The sequence below is a fragment of the Lynx rufus genome, unplaced genomic scaffold, assembly GCF_022079265.1.
Source record: "Lynx rufus isolate CCGP_SWC_20201006 ecotype Redwood Valley unplaced genomic scaffold, mLynRuf1.p SCAF_8, whole genome shotgun sequence".
Taxonomy (NCBI): Eukaryota; Metazoa; Chordata; class Mammalia; order Carnivora; family Felidae; genus Lynx; species Lynx rufus.
In genome coordinates, this window is record NW_025814896.1 from 40,326,748 (window position 1) to 40,343,179 (window position 16,432).

At 34.3% G+C, this 16,432-nt stretch overlaps 1 protein-coding gene across 1 annotated transcript in view; it reads left to right on the forward strand.

Moving 5' to 3' along the window:
- MACROD2 (mono-ADP ribosylhydrolase 2) overlaps nucleotides 1-16,432 on the forward strand; it is a 2,039,958-nt gene that overhangs the window by 815,316 nt on the left and 1,208,210 nt on the right. The gene's annotated exons all lie outside the window — the stretch shown is intronic.

The following is a 16,432-nucleotide window of genomic DNA, read 5'->3' on the forward strand; positions in this document are numbered from 1 at the left end:
CTCAATAAAGATATTAAAGCTGGGAGAATTTATCACCATCTGATCTAAGAAAAGAGTCCTAGAAGGGAGGCCTGAAGTATAAGAAGAAATGATGAGAAAATAAATTAGAAAATATGGATGTAAATGTAGGTGACAAAATATTGGTTGTGTAAATCAATACCATCTATTGTAGGGTTCAGAAACATAAAATAAAACAAATGTTGGACAGAAGTTGCATGTAAGCTAAGGAGAGATAATCAGAATTAAAATGCTTCTTAAAAAGATATTTTTAGGGGCGCCTGGGTGGCGCAGTCGGTTAAGCGTCCGACTTCAGCCAGGTCACGATCTCGCGGTCTGTGAGTTCGAGCCCCGCGTCAGGCTCTGGGCTGATGGCTCAGAGCCTGGAGCCTGTTTCCGATTCTGTGTCTCCCTCTCTCTCTGCCCCTCCCCCGTTCATGCTCTGTCTCTCTCTGTCCCAAAAATGGATAAACGTTGAAAAAAAAAAAAAGGTATTTTTATTATTTAGGAAGAAAATTTGGATTACCTTAAAACATTTTTAAATTAAATATGCATGTAAGTATATTTCATAGGAAAACTACTAAAATAATTAGGTGTTTATCTCACAAAACAGTTTACAAAGCCAAACACACATTAATTGTGCATCAAAAGTATTGTCTTTTGGGGTGCCTGCCAGGGTGGCTCAGTTGGTTAAGTGTCTAACTCTTGATTTCAAGACCATTAGTTCAATCCCCGTGTTGGGTTCTGCACTAGACATGAGATCTACTCAAATAAATAAATAAATAAATAGGTATTGTCTTTTGTAATTCAGGAGCTGTTTTCTGTTCATCACCTTGTAGGTCTTATTTGAATCCAGCAAGAGTAATGCAAAACTGTCTGTGACCATCTCTAGTTATCACAGGAGTCAAATTTAAGAATACAAAGATAACATTGAAAACAGTGCCTTTAAGATAGAAGATCTTTGTTGGCTTCCCTGGGAGGGAACATGGCTGTCCTGAGTCCATTTAGGCCCTGGTAATGTGGGGATTATGCAACAAATTTGGTTTTGCCATTATTGTAGAGATAATTAATTCTAATGAAAAATTACTTAGGTCCCTAAATCTACTTTTTCAGACATGATTCACTATCTCTTAGAAAATCTATAAACATTTCCAATGTCTCATAAGGTGCTGATACTGTATCTTTGCCTAAATGACCTCAAAAGAAAAAAGAACTATAACTGATGGGAAATTTATTTAGAAGAAATTGATGTGGAAACCTAGACAGGATACTACCATGGTTATTTTCTAGGAGTGTGTAGTTATCCCAATGTGGCTTTAATCCCTGTATGATTTTCTGATATTCTAAAGCAGTCGTTTTTAAAGTGTGATGTGGGGATGTCTGGGGGGTCCTCAAGACCCTTTCAGAGGTTCTATGAGGCCAACATGATTTTCATGATAATACTAAGACATTTTTTCATTGTCATTCTCTCACAAGTATGGTGTGTTTCTAAAGGTTACATGAAAGATGATATTTTCTACTAAATGAAGAAGACATGAGAATTCAACTGCCTTCTTTTTAAACCAGACATTAAAAATATTTGCAAAAATTTTAAAAAATGCCATTTTCTCACTAGAAGTTTTGGTTTTGAAAATAAAATTATTTTTTGTAATGCACATGCTATCTATATTAATCTGCAATAATAATTATTATTTTTAAATTAATTAAATATTTTTAAAATTCTTAGTTAATTTTTAATATGGTAATATATATTATATATTTGGTAAATATGTATGGTAAATATTTACCAAATATATAAAATCATTCTTGCATTACTTATATATATATACACGCACATATATATGTTTATATATGTATACACACATGTGCATCCATATATATAACAAAGAAACAAAAACCCTGAGGTCTTAAATAATGTTTAAGAATGTAAAGTAACAGAAAGGGAATATTTATAAGTCAAATGATACTTTAAATAGGTATGGAGTTCTATAGATATGTTGGAGGGGAATGTGGCATGCATCACTTTGTAACTTTGCTATGTAGCAACATTTATTAGGAAAAATAAAGTGTGTGCGTTTAGGCAGAGGCATTTCTAATATTTCTTGGGCAAACTTTGAGTGCTGTGTATTATTATCTGCAATCTTTAGTAGACCCTCTTTATGGTAAATTAGAGCCTCAAATTTTTTCATGGCTCCAACCTTGAACTGTTGTTTTAGGATAGACACCAATAAATATTAGGGGTCTACTGGGAAGGCAGAGAGCATTTTCAGATTTATGAGAGGGGAAAAAAATCGATAGTGTCCCTAAGGCCGTGTAAGTCATGAGTAGCACAAGTAGTCTTATGCAAAGTTGACAATATCATGAAATATAAACCTTTGCTTTGGAATTTTACCAGAAATTAAAATGGCATTATAAGGGAAAGTCAATGTTTTTGCCGTATCTCAAGAGGTATTTGTCCTTTTGATTGCCTTGCTTCACTTTGGCTGAGTTCTCGGAAGGTGTTTTTTTTTTCCCCCTCCTTTTCTGAAAAGTTGGGTGACCTCCTCACATTCTTCTGCCTTCTGGCTCATTTACTTTTTCTTCCTCTTCAGCCCTTGATTAAATCTTCTTGGCCCCTAGGAGTTCTTATTCCATATATAGCAAGTCATACACTTGGTCCTCTTGTTATAAGGAATGAATTAATAAGCTTAACTCCCTCTTTGAAAGAGACTTTGGAATGCTTTTTTGGTGAAAATTAATATTCAGTTACCAAGACTGTCACTTTACCAAATAGGAGAATACAAGACACAGCATAGCTGCACTTGAGAATCATTGAAATCAAATTTTCGTTGTATTATACCACAATGGCTCAAGCTCTGAAGGAAAACTTTTATGTCTTCTTATGACAATGAGTACATTTTTTTTCTCCACTGAATATTTATAACAGACCGTTTAACTCACTGCTTTAAAAGAACATGGACTGAGGGGTTCTTCTTGCACTTGTCTTTGGAGTTTTAGAGACATCCTACTGACCTACAAAATGCACAATGTTTATCTTTCCTTGGCATTAAATAAGTTCTCCAAAGGGCAGTAACTACAATACTTCTCCAAATTGCATCCTCTAATACTTAATAATATTCCTGTGATATTTTAATGGGACTATTGGGTGGATACATAAGAGGTGGTTCAGGCCACTTTCCTAAGGCACGTTTTGGTTTGCATGGGTTTTTCATCACAGATTGTGCAGAAAAATCTGTGTTGCTTAACTGAGTAATGAAAACATTTTACCAGTTAATAATAATTTAAATGTCAAAGAAAAAAAACTTTATGCAAGGGAGAGGAATAAGAAATTGAGAACATAACAGTATGTGGAGAATAATCACAGCATACCTTAAAGTATAAAAGGAATCAACCCAAAGAAGTTAAATCTATACTACAAATAACTCTCAGGAGAGCTAAAATCTTTGGCATCTGATTTTACTTTTATTTCTGTAAGAACGTAGCATAAGCAAGTGATTTGCAGAAGCAATTATAAAAGCTCTTATTACTTATAAAATAGATTTTTTTTCCCAAACTGAAGTAAAAATTTAAATAAGGCCAATTTTTATCCAAGGCTGCTATTAACTTGCCCAGCTGAAGTAACTGACCTGGAAATCAGAGGACTTGGTATTTTGTTTTGGTTTTAGCATTTATTTGCTGTGCAGACTTGGGCTCATTGCCTAACCTCTCAGGGCCTTATTTTTTTCCATTTGCATATTGAGAATACTCATTCTTGCACTACTTCATAGAACTTTTGTGAAAAAATATCAGGCACTGTATGTGCAAGTGCTTTCAGAAAAATCTAATATTACTGATTTTAAATACTACTATTACTAATTGTTATTGATAGATTTAAACTGCCTTGTCCTTCAATTTCTTCTATTCTGGTACATCTTAAAAGTTGCTGAAAACTCTGAAAACACATTCTTTTTAAATTTCTAGATGAGACCGATAAATATTTTATTTTAAAATTCACACTAAGTTACTAGCTAGTAGGGTCTTGTATGGCTTTACCTAAAATCCAATTATATATTTTTTGTTAATAGTTACCTTTTTTATTATTTTTAATATTTATTTATGTTTTTTTAATGTTTATTTATTTTTGAGACAGAGAGAGACAGAGCATGAATGGGGGAGGGTCAGAGAGAGAGGGAGACACAGAATCTGAAGCAGGCTCCAGGGTCCGAGCTGTCAGCACAGAGCCGGATGGGGGGTTCGAACTCACAGACAATGAGATCATGACCTGAGCCGAAGTCCGATGCTCAACCGACTGAGCCACCCAGGCGCCCCTATTTATGTACTTTTGAGAAAGAGAGAGCACAAGTGGGGAAGAGGTAGAGAAAGAGAGAGGGAGATACAGAATCTGAATCAGACTTAAGACTCTGAGGTGTCAGTGCAGACCCTAATGTGGGGCTTGAGCCACGATCTGTGAGACCATGGCCTGGGTCGGAGTCGGACACTTAACCAACTGAGCTACCCAGATGGTCCAATAATAATTTTTTAAAAAATAAAGTGGTTTGGCTGCAAATAGCCAAACGATCTGAGAAAAGAAGACCAAGGTTGGAGGACTTACATTTCCTAATTTTAAAACTCACTGCAAAACTACAATAGTCAAAACAGAGAGATGTTGTCATAAGGATAGATATATAGATCAGTGGGATTGAGAATCCAGAAATAAGCACATAACATCTATGGTCAATTGATTTTTGACAAAGATTCTATTGCCCATTGTTCTACAATGGCCATTTTCAACCAAGATCATTGAATGGGGAAAGAATATTCTCTTCAACAAATAGTACTGGGACAATTGGATATCCATACATAAAAGGGTGACAATAGACCCTTATCTCATATCACATACAATGATTAATTCAAAATAGATCAAAGGCATAAATATAAAGCTGAAAATACAAACAAAACAAAACAAAACAAAGCACTAAAAAAAACACATAAGGGTAAATCTTCATGACCATGGATTCCACAATGAATTTGGTACAAATATGATACAAAAAGCACAAGCAACAAAAAGAAAAAAATAAATCAGACATCATCAAAATTGAAAACTTTTGCGTCTCAAAGAATATAATTATGAAAATAGAAACAACAACAACAACAACAATAACAACAACAAAACAAAACCAGCCCACTGAATGGGAGAAGATATTTATAAGTTATATATCTGGAAGAGTCTACTCTCCAGAATACATAAAGAACTCTTACAACTCAACAACAACAAGAGAAACGACCCAATTAAAAATTGGATATAAAGTATTTAAACAGACATTTCTCTGAAGAAGATACACAAATGGCCAACAAGCATATGAAAAGATACCCAAACACATTAGTCATTATGGAAATGACAATGAAAACCATAATGAGGTACCTCTTCACATTTATGAAAATGGTTATAATAAATTTAAAAGAAGAAAAATAATATTGTTGATGAGGAAGTAGGGAAAATTGAACCTTCTTTTACTGCTAGTGGGAATGTAAAGTGTTCTAACTACTGTGAAAAATAGTTTGGTGATCCACACTAAATGAAATATAGAATTACTGCAATACCCAGAAATTCTACTCATCACCCAAACTAACTGAAAACAGATACAAGAACTTGTACACAAATGTTCATAGCAGTACTGTTCACAATTGTTAAAAGGTGGAAATAACTCAATATCCATCAATTGATGGATGGGTAAACAGGATGTTTTATATCTATGTAATAGAATAGCATTCATCCATTAGAAGGAATGGAAGTACTGATACATGCTACAATATGAATGAACTGTGAAAACATACACTAAGTGAAAGAAGCCAGACACAAAAGACCATTGTGTGTTTCCATATTCAGTATAGGGAAATCCATAGAGACAGAAAGCAAAATACTAATTGCCAGGGGCTGAGGAAGAGGGGAGGATGTCAAGTGACTACTTAATGGGTATGGGATGTCCTTTTGGGGTGATGAAAATATTCTAGAACTACATAGTGGCGATGGCTGTACCACACACAACATTGCAAATATACTAAATGCCACCAAGTTATAAACTAAAATGGTTAAAATGGTAAAAATAAATAAATAAATACAAATCAGTGAAGTATTTTACAATTTTTTGGGCAGTGGCCAAACCAATCATACCTTATACTTTCTAATTAAATACATCTGCAAAACAGTGATATGATAGTTAATATTAGTGAGAATCCTAGAGAGTAATAGAGTACCAACTATGTGCAGGGTACTGGTCTAAGTGTTTTGTGTGGATTTGCTTACTTAATCCTCATGACAATTCTATGAAGTAAGTACTCTTCTTCCTTTTTTTTTTAATTAGAGGAAACTGAGGTGCAGAATGTTTAAGTGACTTGCAGAAGTCATATACTTAATAAATGGTCACTAAGAGTCTCTTCTGTTTTGTCCCCCTCCCTGTTTTTATATTATTTTTGTTTCCCTTCCCTTATGTTCATCTATTTTGTCTCTTAAAGTCCTCATATGAGTGAAGTCACATGATTTTTGTCTTTCTCTGACTGTCTAATTTCACTTAGCATAATGCCCTCCAGTTCCATCCACTTAGTTAACTAATTTGGTTGTAAATTTTAAAAAATAAAAAATAAAATAAAAAAAATGGTCACTAAGGGATTTGATTCCAGTTGTTCTATTTCTGAAACCAAAAGTCTTAACTAGGACATTGTATATTTCTGCAACAGAAAATGGGACCAGGTACCTACTTAGACCTGGTTTCTGATAAGAAGGTGTTAGGAAAGCTATGCAGCCCAATCGGCATCACTGTTGTGTCCTTACAGCTTTTGGTAGCTGTGGCAGGGGGGCGGGGAGCATTTCTTTGGAAGAGTTGAAATCTTCTGGCCTGTGCTAGATGTTAAAAGATGGCAATACATGCTGGGAGTTAGTTGTTCATTTTATTGTCTCTGTAAGTATTTGTGGTCAATTTTGCTTCCATTTCTGATAATAGTTCCTGTATATGTTTTTCAGTTATTTGCAAACTACATTGGTTTTTTTCACCACATCTCTAGATTTATTTTGTCCTTATCAAGTGTTTTCTTGTATCTCTTGAATCAAAGTTGAAATTTTGGGATAAATATGGTTGATTTTTGATATTTTAGGAGAGTACTGAAAATTTTTTCTGAAAGTATTTAGGCAAACTATTTATAAAAGGTAAAATAGAATTAAGGCAGAATAATTTCAAAAATTTCTCCAAGATGAAATATACCTAATGACAAAATATACTAAAACATTTCTTTAGGATCATAAAAATAACTTTGGTCATTGGAAAAGCTGTTTGTATTAGGTAAGTCCCTTAAGCTTCAAGGTGGCCTCTAATCAATAAAAGGACATTTTTTTTTATTTCTCCTATCCTGTCTAAAGACAAAACAAAACAAACCCTATTTCACCTATCAGTCTCTAGCCCCTTCCCTGCTTTATTTTTTTCCCTCTTGAAATAGAAGTGCCATGAGGGCTGAAACTTATTCCCCTCTGTGTCATTAGTGCCTAGAAAAATACTTGGTACATGTAGGCATTTGATACATTTTGAATGAATGAACAAATGAGTGAATGAGTCTACTTCTTATTTCCTTTAATCTGTTACTCCTGCAAAAAAAGAAAAACAAAAAACAAAAAAATGGAGGTACTGTAAATAAAAATATTTCTAAACCATTTCCAAATAAAGTTTAAAACAGGGATACGAGGGTCACCTGGGTGGTTCAGTGGGTTCAGTTCAGCATCCGACTTTGGCTCAGGTCACGATCTCGTGGTTTGTGAGTTCAAGCCCCGTTTTGGGTTCTGTGCTGACAGCTTGGAGACTGGAGCCTGCTTCAGGTTCTGTGTTTCCCTTTCTCTCTTCCCCTCCCTTGCTCACTCTCTCTCTCTCTCTCAAAAATAAATAAGTGTTAAAAAAAATAATAAAAGAGGGATAAGAAATTTAAAGGAAAATAATAATACTTCAATAGAAATGTGAACAAAAGATAGAACTAGCTAATTTGCTACATATGAAATAAAAATAGTTATTAAATATATTAGAAAATATGTGTCACTTAAAATATGCAAGTGAAATCAATAGTAGATACCACTTATCACCTATAAAATTTACAAAACTTGTAAACCATAATATTCAGTTATGGAGGAATGATACAGTACGTATATCCGTAGAATTAGGAGACAGATAAAATCCACAAACTCCAGAACAAGTGGAAGGGCTCCCCAGAGCAGGAGAGATCACACAGGAGCTGCAGGAAATGAGTTTAGGGAGGAGACCTAATGAGTACAAAAAGTTGCTCACGATGGTAGAAATACAAAGTTCTATCTTTTTTTTTCCTTTTAAAAAGTATATGGAACTGAGGTAAGTAATTTTATTTCTAAGAATTTAACAGACATACAGAGCTGATAATCAGTTGATAAACACCAGTATGGCCGACAGATTGTTAAATATTTTGAATATTAGTCTGAACTGAAGAAATGTTTGCATACACAAAAATGATATATGTATAATATTAATGACTTTTTTTCAAGAGCAAAACATTGGTATAAAACTAAATACCAACCATTAGGGTATGGTGTAAATGAATTATGGTAAATTAGGGTATAGGTATGCAATGGAATACCATGTGATTGTAAATAAAAGAATGAGAAATAACTACTGATACAGAAATAACTATAAACTATATTATTACCTGCAAAAGCAAAACATAGTATGGTATGTATTTTCTACTGTCCTTTATAGAATAAGGGGGTGTGATATATATGTTTATATTTACTTATATATTCACAGATAAAATCTAAAAGGCTGTATATATTAATAACAATGTTACCTGCAAGATAATGAGAAGTGAGTAAATAAGATACAGAGCTGAGAGTAAGATACTTTACTGTTTACTTTTTATTTATATTATACTGATATAAAAATTTGTAAGACAAAGGTATTATATACTGAAAAATTAAATATAAAAAAATAGAAAAAAATTGAGATGTGTAGAAGTACATGTTATCAGGTTGAATGGAATAACAGCATGCACATGCCTTTGTGGGACATTTATTATAATGGTATTTGGGTTAAAAGATAATGAAGGATGTACAGGAATATTTATTGCCAGATACACATACACTGTTGTTTACATTGATTAAATATTGGAAGCATCCCAAATCCTATGCTATGTTCACACAGTGAAATACCATAAGTATTAAAATGGTGTAAAATAATTGCTAAAGATATGGAAATGTATTCACCATATATTGTTAATGAGAAGGACAGAAAAAGCAAGTGAGATAATTCAAAGTAGGATTCCATGTCCATAAAATAAAGAGTTAGAAAGTATACATACAAGCTTATTCATATATACAGAGAAAGAATCAGAAGGATATTCACCAGGTGGTAATTTATGTGGTTCCCTCAGGGTAGTGGGATGATAAGTAAGTTTTTTATTATCTGTGGTCTCTAAAGTTCTTCTAGGAAACAAACAAAAACTTTCAGCACTTATTGAAGGATTTGAATGGGCCCTGCGCTATATTCAGCTTTTGGTGACTACAGTCTCTTAAATTTCTCAAAGTCCCAGGAGGTAGGTTTATTAGGCATTTTACAGATGGAATAGCTGAGGCTCAGGCAGATGGAGTATTTTACCCGATACTGCGTAGCTGGTGTCAGATTCAAACTCAGGTCTGTCTGTATCCAACATCCACTTCTTGATCATCCTGATAAATAATTCAATGAAACACTGCTTGCCATTGAAAAATACCTTTCCAAGTAGTTTTCTTTTTCAGTGGCAAATTTGCCACTGGTCTTTTTGCCTTGGTTATCAGAATTTGTTTTTTTGTGGGCTGTGCTAATAATGCTCAAGCATTCCCTGATAGTAATTTAAACAATCTTGCATATGTGAATTATTTCATGTTTTTTTACAGTAGATAAAATATGTTAATTTGTGTAAATGGTCTTCTGGGTACAGATGCTCACATTGAAAACAGGCTTATCTTAAAAGCTGCTTGTCTTTAATTTGAGACTTCTTTTAATATGCATAGTTTATTTTTCTAATGCTGTCTCAATATAGGAATAATTTTAAGGAGACATTTGTGGCTAAATGAAAGGAAAAAATAGCTCTCTTGGCTTTGGTAAATATTAATGAGCTCATAGAAAATCTTGTTACTGAAGTGCGGCACTCTTTTGAGATTTTTTTCTGCCATCTTGGCCCTTTGTGGGCCGGGGTCCTTTGTTGCAGATTAGCATACTGGTTTGTGTGTGCTATTGTGAGTTTTGCTTCAGCTCCTTTGTGTGTGCTGACAGAAGGCTCACCTTGGTCTATTATCAGGAATGTCTAGGCATCTTAATAATGTATTGGATTTCAGCAAGAAAAAGGCAAATCACTCAGAAATAATTAATCTGATTTATTCATTTCAAAGCTTCACGACCAAATAGATAATGTTCATTTCTGGTCATGTATATATTGTCATCATTAACAAAGTAAAATCCAAATTTTATTAATTTTCAAGTGGAGAAGTTCAGAATTTGAATTATTTATGTCAATATTGATGCATATGTGTGTAAAATTATATAGCACATGTACAATTTGATTTAGGCACTCTATTTTATTTTAGACAGTGTATTGTGTATACCCATCCAAACATATCTAATGATCATTTTTTCTTCATAAGCAATAATATTCTTAATTATGTTGGGATACAGAGAACTCAGAGAAGATAATATTTGACTTATTATTACCTCATTGGTCATCCTCTAAAAACCATGTTGTGGAGTGGTATTATTATAGAAATCATGAATTTACCTATTTGCTGATTTTATTCTGCTATATACATATACTGAAATGTAAGAAGAAGAAGAAAAAGATAATTCTTCCAATGACAGAATGTAGGAATGATCAAAACTACCTAAAATTAAATTAAAATTTTTAATTAAAAAAATTAAGTCTGGAGTACCTGGGTGGCTCAGTGGATTAAGTGTCTGACTCTTGAATTCATCTCAGGTCATAATTTCATGGTCATGAGAATGAATCCCACGTGGGGGCTCCATACTAAGCATGGAGTCTGCTTGGGATTCTCTCTTTCTCTCTGCCTCTCCCCTGTGCACACATGCACACTCTTCCTCTGTCTGAAAATAAATAAATGAACATTAAAAAATACATACGCTACACCTTTTTAAAAATCCTCTATTAGCTGAAAGAGTTGTATGATGCTTATAAGAGAATTATTTGACAAAGCAACCTTTTCTTTTCAAGAATAAAATATTTGAGTCTAGTCACAGGGGTCATAAATTCACACCCAGTTTTAAAAACAGGTGCATTGAATTTAAAAATGTCAGGAAAAATGAAGCAGTTGTTTGAAAACATATTTTAGACAAGAAAAAAATGCATCAAACACTTTCATGGGTTATTACTAACCTGTCACTGCACACTTCTTCATCTGCCTTCACAAAAGTTCAATGTATGTGCATTATTTCTAGTCATGAAAAGAAAAAAAAATGATAGGAGTACAAGACTATAATAAGAGTATTTGGAAACATAGAGATAGAAGTATCATTCATCCACCTTAAGATTCTGTCCCAAAACCTTGCTTAAATGTTGTTCATAGTGAATTTGAATAAAGGATTTATGAGGCTCTTTTATAAAACCATCTTTTGAAGAATTTTTATCAGATCTAATTTTGAGCTAAAGTTGTAGCTGGGTAATTTTTGTTTGTTTATAAACAGAGTGTGAATCCCATGAGAACCCATTTCAATAGTTTGACAAAGAAGGAGACAAATCCTGTAAATGATTTTATGTTGTCAGAAATGGAGCATTATTTGAACCATCTCAATTTAAATTTCTGGAACTTAAAGGTAATGTTAGGAATCATTACTATAATTCAAACATATTAATTAAAAACCAATCTAAGATTTAGTTTTGGATTTTTTTTCAATAAAAACAAGATCTACCTCTCCTTAAAAAAAAGAAAAGAAAAAAGAAATCGAGCTGGAGCTGACTGGTAACAGGGGGTTTAATAACTTCAAAAATCACAGAAATATGAAGGCATGGTCACATATAATTTCTCCAATGTTGCACTCGTGGTGAGTTAGAAAAGAGACATCTGCTGAAAGTCTAGAATGCAAACAGGGTCATATGTAGCTTTGATCATTAACAGTTTTGAGACAGAGAGAGAAAGAGAAAAATAGTACCTAATATAAACTATCATTAATTCACTTCAAAGTGTGCTCTCTTCAATATGGTTTTACTATGAAAATTCAACTTTAATTTTTTAAAATGGCAAAATCAGGGGCGCCTGGGTGGCGCAGTCGGTTAGGCGTCCGACTTCAGCCAGGTCACGATCTCGCGGTCCGTTGAGTTCGAGCCCCGCGTCAGGCTCTGGGCTGATGGCTCGGAGTCTGGAGCCTGTTTCCGATTCTGTGTCTCCCTCTCTCTCTGCCCCTCCCCCGTTCATGCTCTGTCTCTCTCTGTCCCAAAAAAAAAAAAACAAAAAAACAAAAAAACAAAAAAACAAACAAAAAAAAAACAGTGAAGAAAAATAAAATGGCAAAATCATAATAGAAATCTGTACCACAGGCTAAATATATTGCTTTCATATACTAAGGTACTTAACCCTAGATACTAATTTGAAGCACACTATTGAAAATAATTCTAAAATATTTAAACTATACCTTAAAGTTCTAAAGTAATGGATACTTTATTTAAAAACTTGAGTTGTATAAAGAAAGCCCATCATAAAATGACAATTTTTTTGTTTTGTTTTGTTTTTGTTTTAACATAGCCAATTTCTCCAATACAGTTCAATATGATTTGCAGTTAGAAATTTTATTCAGGTACAGTTTGCCAGTAACATATTGTGGTAGTCAGAATAATGGCCCTTCTAAGGCCCACAATCTAATCGCTGGTATCTCTGGAGGTAATACTTTTTATGGCCAAAGACATGTGATTAAGATGAAGAACCTTGAGATGGGGAGATTATCCTGGATTGTTTGGGGAGGCTTAATGTCATCACAGGAGTCCTTAAATACAGAGAACCCTTTCCTGCTGTAGTCAGAAGGACATGTAACTATGGAAGAATAGCATTAGAAGACACAGCATTGCTGGCTTTGAAGATGAAGGAAGGAGGCCACAAGTCAAGGAATATGGGAAACCTCCAGAAGCTAAAACACACCGGGAACAGATTTCCTCAGAACCTCCAGTAAAAAATAGATTGCTGACTCCCTGACTTCAGCTCAGTGAAACTCATTTTGGACTTCTGATATCCAGAACTATAAGAAGATAAGTTTGTATTGTTTTAAGTGTAGGGAAATTTGTTATAGCAGTAAAGTACAGACATATTGAAGGTATAAACTGAGGCATATGTATGTAAGAAGCTACCATGGCCATAGGCATCTTTGAATAAAAGTTATGTTAGAAAAATCATATAAGCTATATTTTCAGATAAAAGCTTATTTAACGGTATACTAAATGAGATCAACTTTAAAAACATCAAATGTAGTAGATTAGGTAGTATATGTAATGTAGTAGATTGTTATAAAATAACCACCATAGTTCATATTTTTATCTTCACATAGAGAGTAGGCCCTCCCATACTGGCTTTGAATTTGACTACATAATTTACTTTGGCCAAAGGGACTATCAAATGTGGCTCAAGCAGAGGCTTAAAAAGTGCTTTTGCAGTGGACTTGGGCCATTGTAGCTGCAAACTTTTGGTTCACAGTCTGAACCAAGCCTGGTCTAGCCTCCTGGAGGATGAGACGTCTTGTAGAGAATGCCCAGCTAAAGCCTCTAAGATAGGAATGATGCCATCCTAAACTACCAAGCCCCAGCCAAACTGGTCCAGACTTGGAAATCTTAAGTAATAAATGACGTTTTTTAAGCCACTAAATTAGTGGCCAGAAGATCTTAGGTAATAAATGATTACTGAAGCCACAGGATCTTAAGTAATAAAGTCACAGGATCTTAACTAATAAATGATATTTTTTAAGCCACTAAATTCTGGGATGGTTTGTTTCTCAGCAATAGATAACTAATACAGTGTGTTTATTTTTGCAGGCTTATGGGTAATTTTTTTGTTGTTGTTGGGTACATTTTATACATTACATCTACACATTCCTCCAGCAGTGTTAACTGGGTAGCAGTTAGATGTCCTACATTAGGTTTCTTTTAAATCATGTGTAGCCTTTGATTTTTTAGGAGGCTGTGCTAGAAATCATATCAGGGCCTTTGTAGGCATCCTGAAATGACTAAAAGTGAGGTACTTGACTTGGATTTTTCAGCCCCAATTTTTTATCCTTGTCCTCCAAATACATCCAACTAAAAATAATAAATTACTAATGTTTTTGTAAAGGTTTTTAACCTTTGAATAGGCTCAGTGGAAAACATAATGTACCTATTACTAAATACCTTCTATATTTTTAAAGACCTATATGAGTATAGCAGGAGAGCTATGGTTAGCTAAGAAGAAGGTTTACCTCACTGAGACCCTTGAATCAAGTGGTTGACATCAGAGCTTTGTAAAAAGGAAACCAGAGATCATTTGGTTGCCGTGAAAACTTACTACTAGGAAATTTACTGAGAAGATAGGAAAGATAGGAGGAACCCCCCCCCCCCCCGCCCCATCTCTTGAATGGTTGTATCCTATTTTCTAGGGCCCTGAAGGATCACAATTTGAAGACACCCTAACCAAATGATCTCTAACGTCTCTTCCAGCTCTAGAATTACAGTATCATGGCTACTCCTTTCATATTGGAAAAGTGATATTTATATCCACAGAATACAGCAAAGTTAACTGACTTCCTTGGGGATGGAAACAATGACTCTGTCCCCTTCACCATGAACTCAGTCAACTGAAATAACAATTCTGGCCTCCAAGCTACTTCAGGTTTTCACTTCTAGGAGTTTATCTTTACATTTTGAGAAATGAACTCCTGTAGCTGTCTTCTCCTGTGACCACCCATGTTTGCAGGATTATATATTTTTCTTTCTGAGGAGCTGACATGTAAGAATTAAAAATGAAAATGGGATTTAATAGCACTTCTTAGTAAAAGAAATTTCTAGCATCTTTTTCAAGTTTTTTTTTTTTTGGTTTGTGTTTTGTGTGTGTGTGTGTGTGTGTGTGTGTGTTGTTTTGTTTTGTTTTGTTTTGCCAAATAAATAGTTTTCCCTAAAAGGGAGAAAGTAAGTGAATCTTATAACATCCCTATTTGGGTCAAAGTTGAAGAATTTACATTTTCTGAACCATGATGTTTGTACTGGGAATGGGTGGATGTGTGTGTACAGTCTATGACATATAAAGATATGATAGAAACTATACTAGTCTCATATATATCATTCTCTTGCACTCATGCTTAGTTATTTCCATTAGATAAGTATATTTCCCATGGCCTCAAGTAAAATAATGAATCGGATTTACCCAGTGCTGGAACTAATTTGAAGCCTTTTGGGAATTCTTTTCAAACCATGAAGGCATCAGTGCACTACTACTCTGTGTCCTGAAAGAGTTAATGTAGATTTCAAAAAGGATCTAATTTACTGGCTAGCGGTATCTTTTCATAGGAATTACTTGGCTTTTGTGGAATAGCCTTTCATCTTTCTGCTTTTTGTTAATTCAATTGAATTTTCATCTAATCTTCATTGTTTCATTCTAATTGCAGCCAGTCCCTCATCTTACAAACCATTCAATTCCAAAAACTCATTTGTGAGTTGGTTATTTGGAACTCAGAAAGTACTTTTCAATAGAAAAATAAGAGCCCAAATGTTGAGTGTGTTCCCAGAATAGCCCACTGAAGCCATCACATTCTCAGTACTAATGCTACTATCCAGCCTAAACACTATAAATAGCAGGGCATAGGAAGGTAACATGATTTTTAGGACCCAGGTTGGGAAGTCTGAGGTTCATTCTTCTATAGCAGGCCTGTCAGTAGGGGCGAGGTCCTTCTGTCTTTATTCCTCCAACCTAAATGATGCAAAGTTAGGACACAGCTCAATCTTAACTCAGAAACAAAGACTCTCATTGTTTAGGTCATGACTGAGGACAGGGGAGTTGTTCAGTAAGGTTGAAGCATCAAGATGAAGGCTAAAGAGAATGAAAAGTCAGAGTTATTTGTGAGTCACAAGGATGTGGACATTTGGATGAAGAGTAGAAAGATCGAGAGCTAGGTTAGGTTTTAAAGGTGTCTGTAATCCTCACTCCCTTCTTAAAACTATTTCAAAATCATATGCAGATTCAAGTTCACCTAGGTAAAATTGCTTGGTAAAGAGCAGGCTTTTAATTTACTAGTAGCTTTTATAAAAAAAAAATAACCCATTCTTTCAGCTATCCCTTTTGTTTCTGAGATTGTTGCTGAGGTGGAAGAAGAGAGGCCAAGGAAGAACCACAGGAGAGAAGGGAGGAAATTAAGAAGGTATGACAGAGGTCCTCAGGTAGTGGCAAACAAGGTCTTCAATC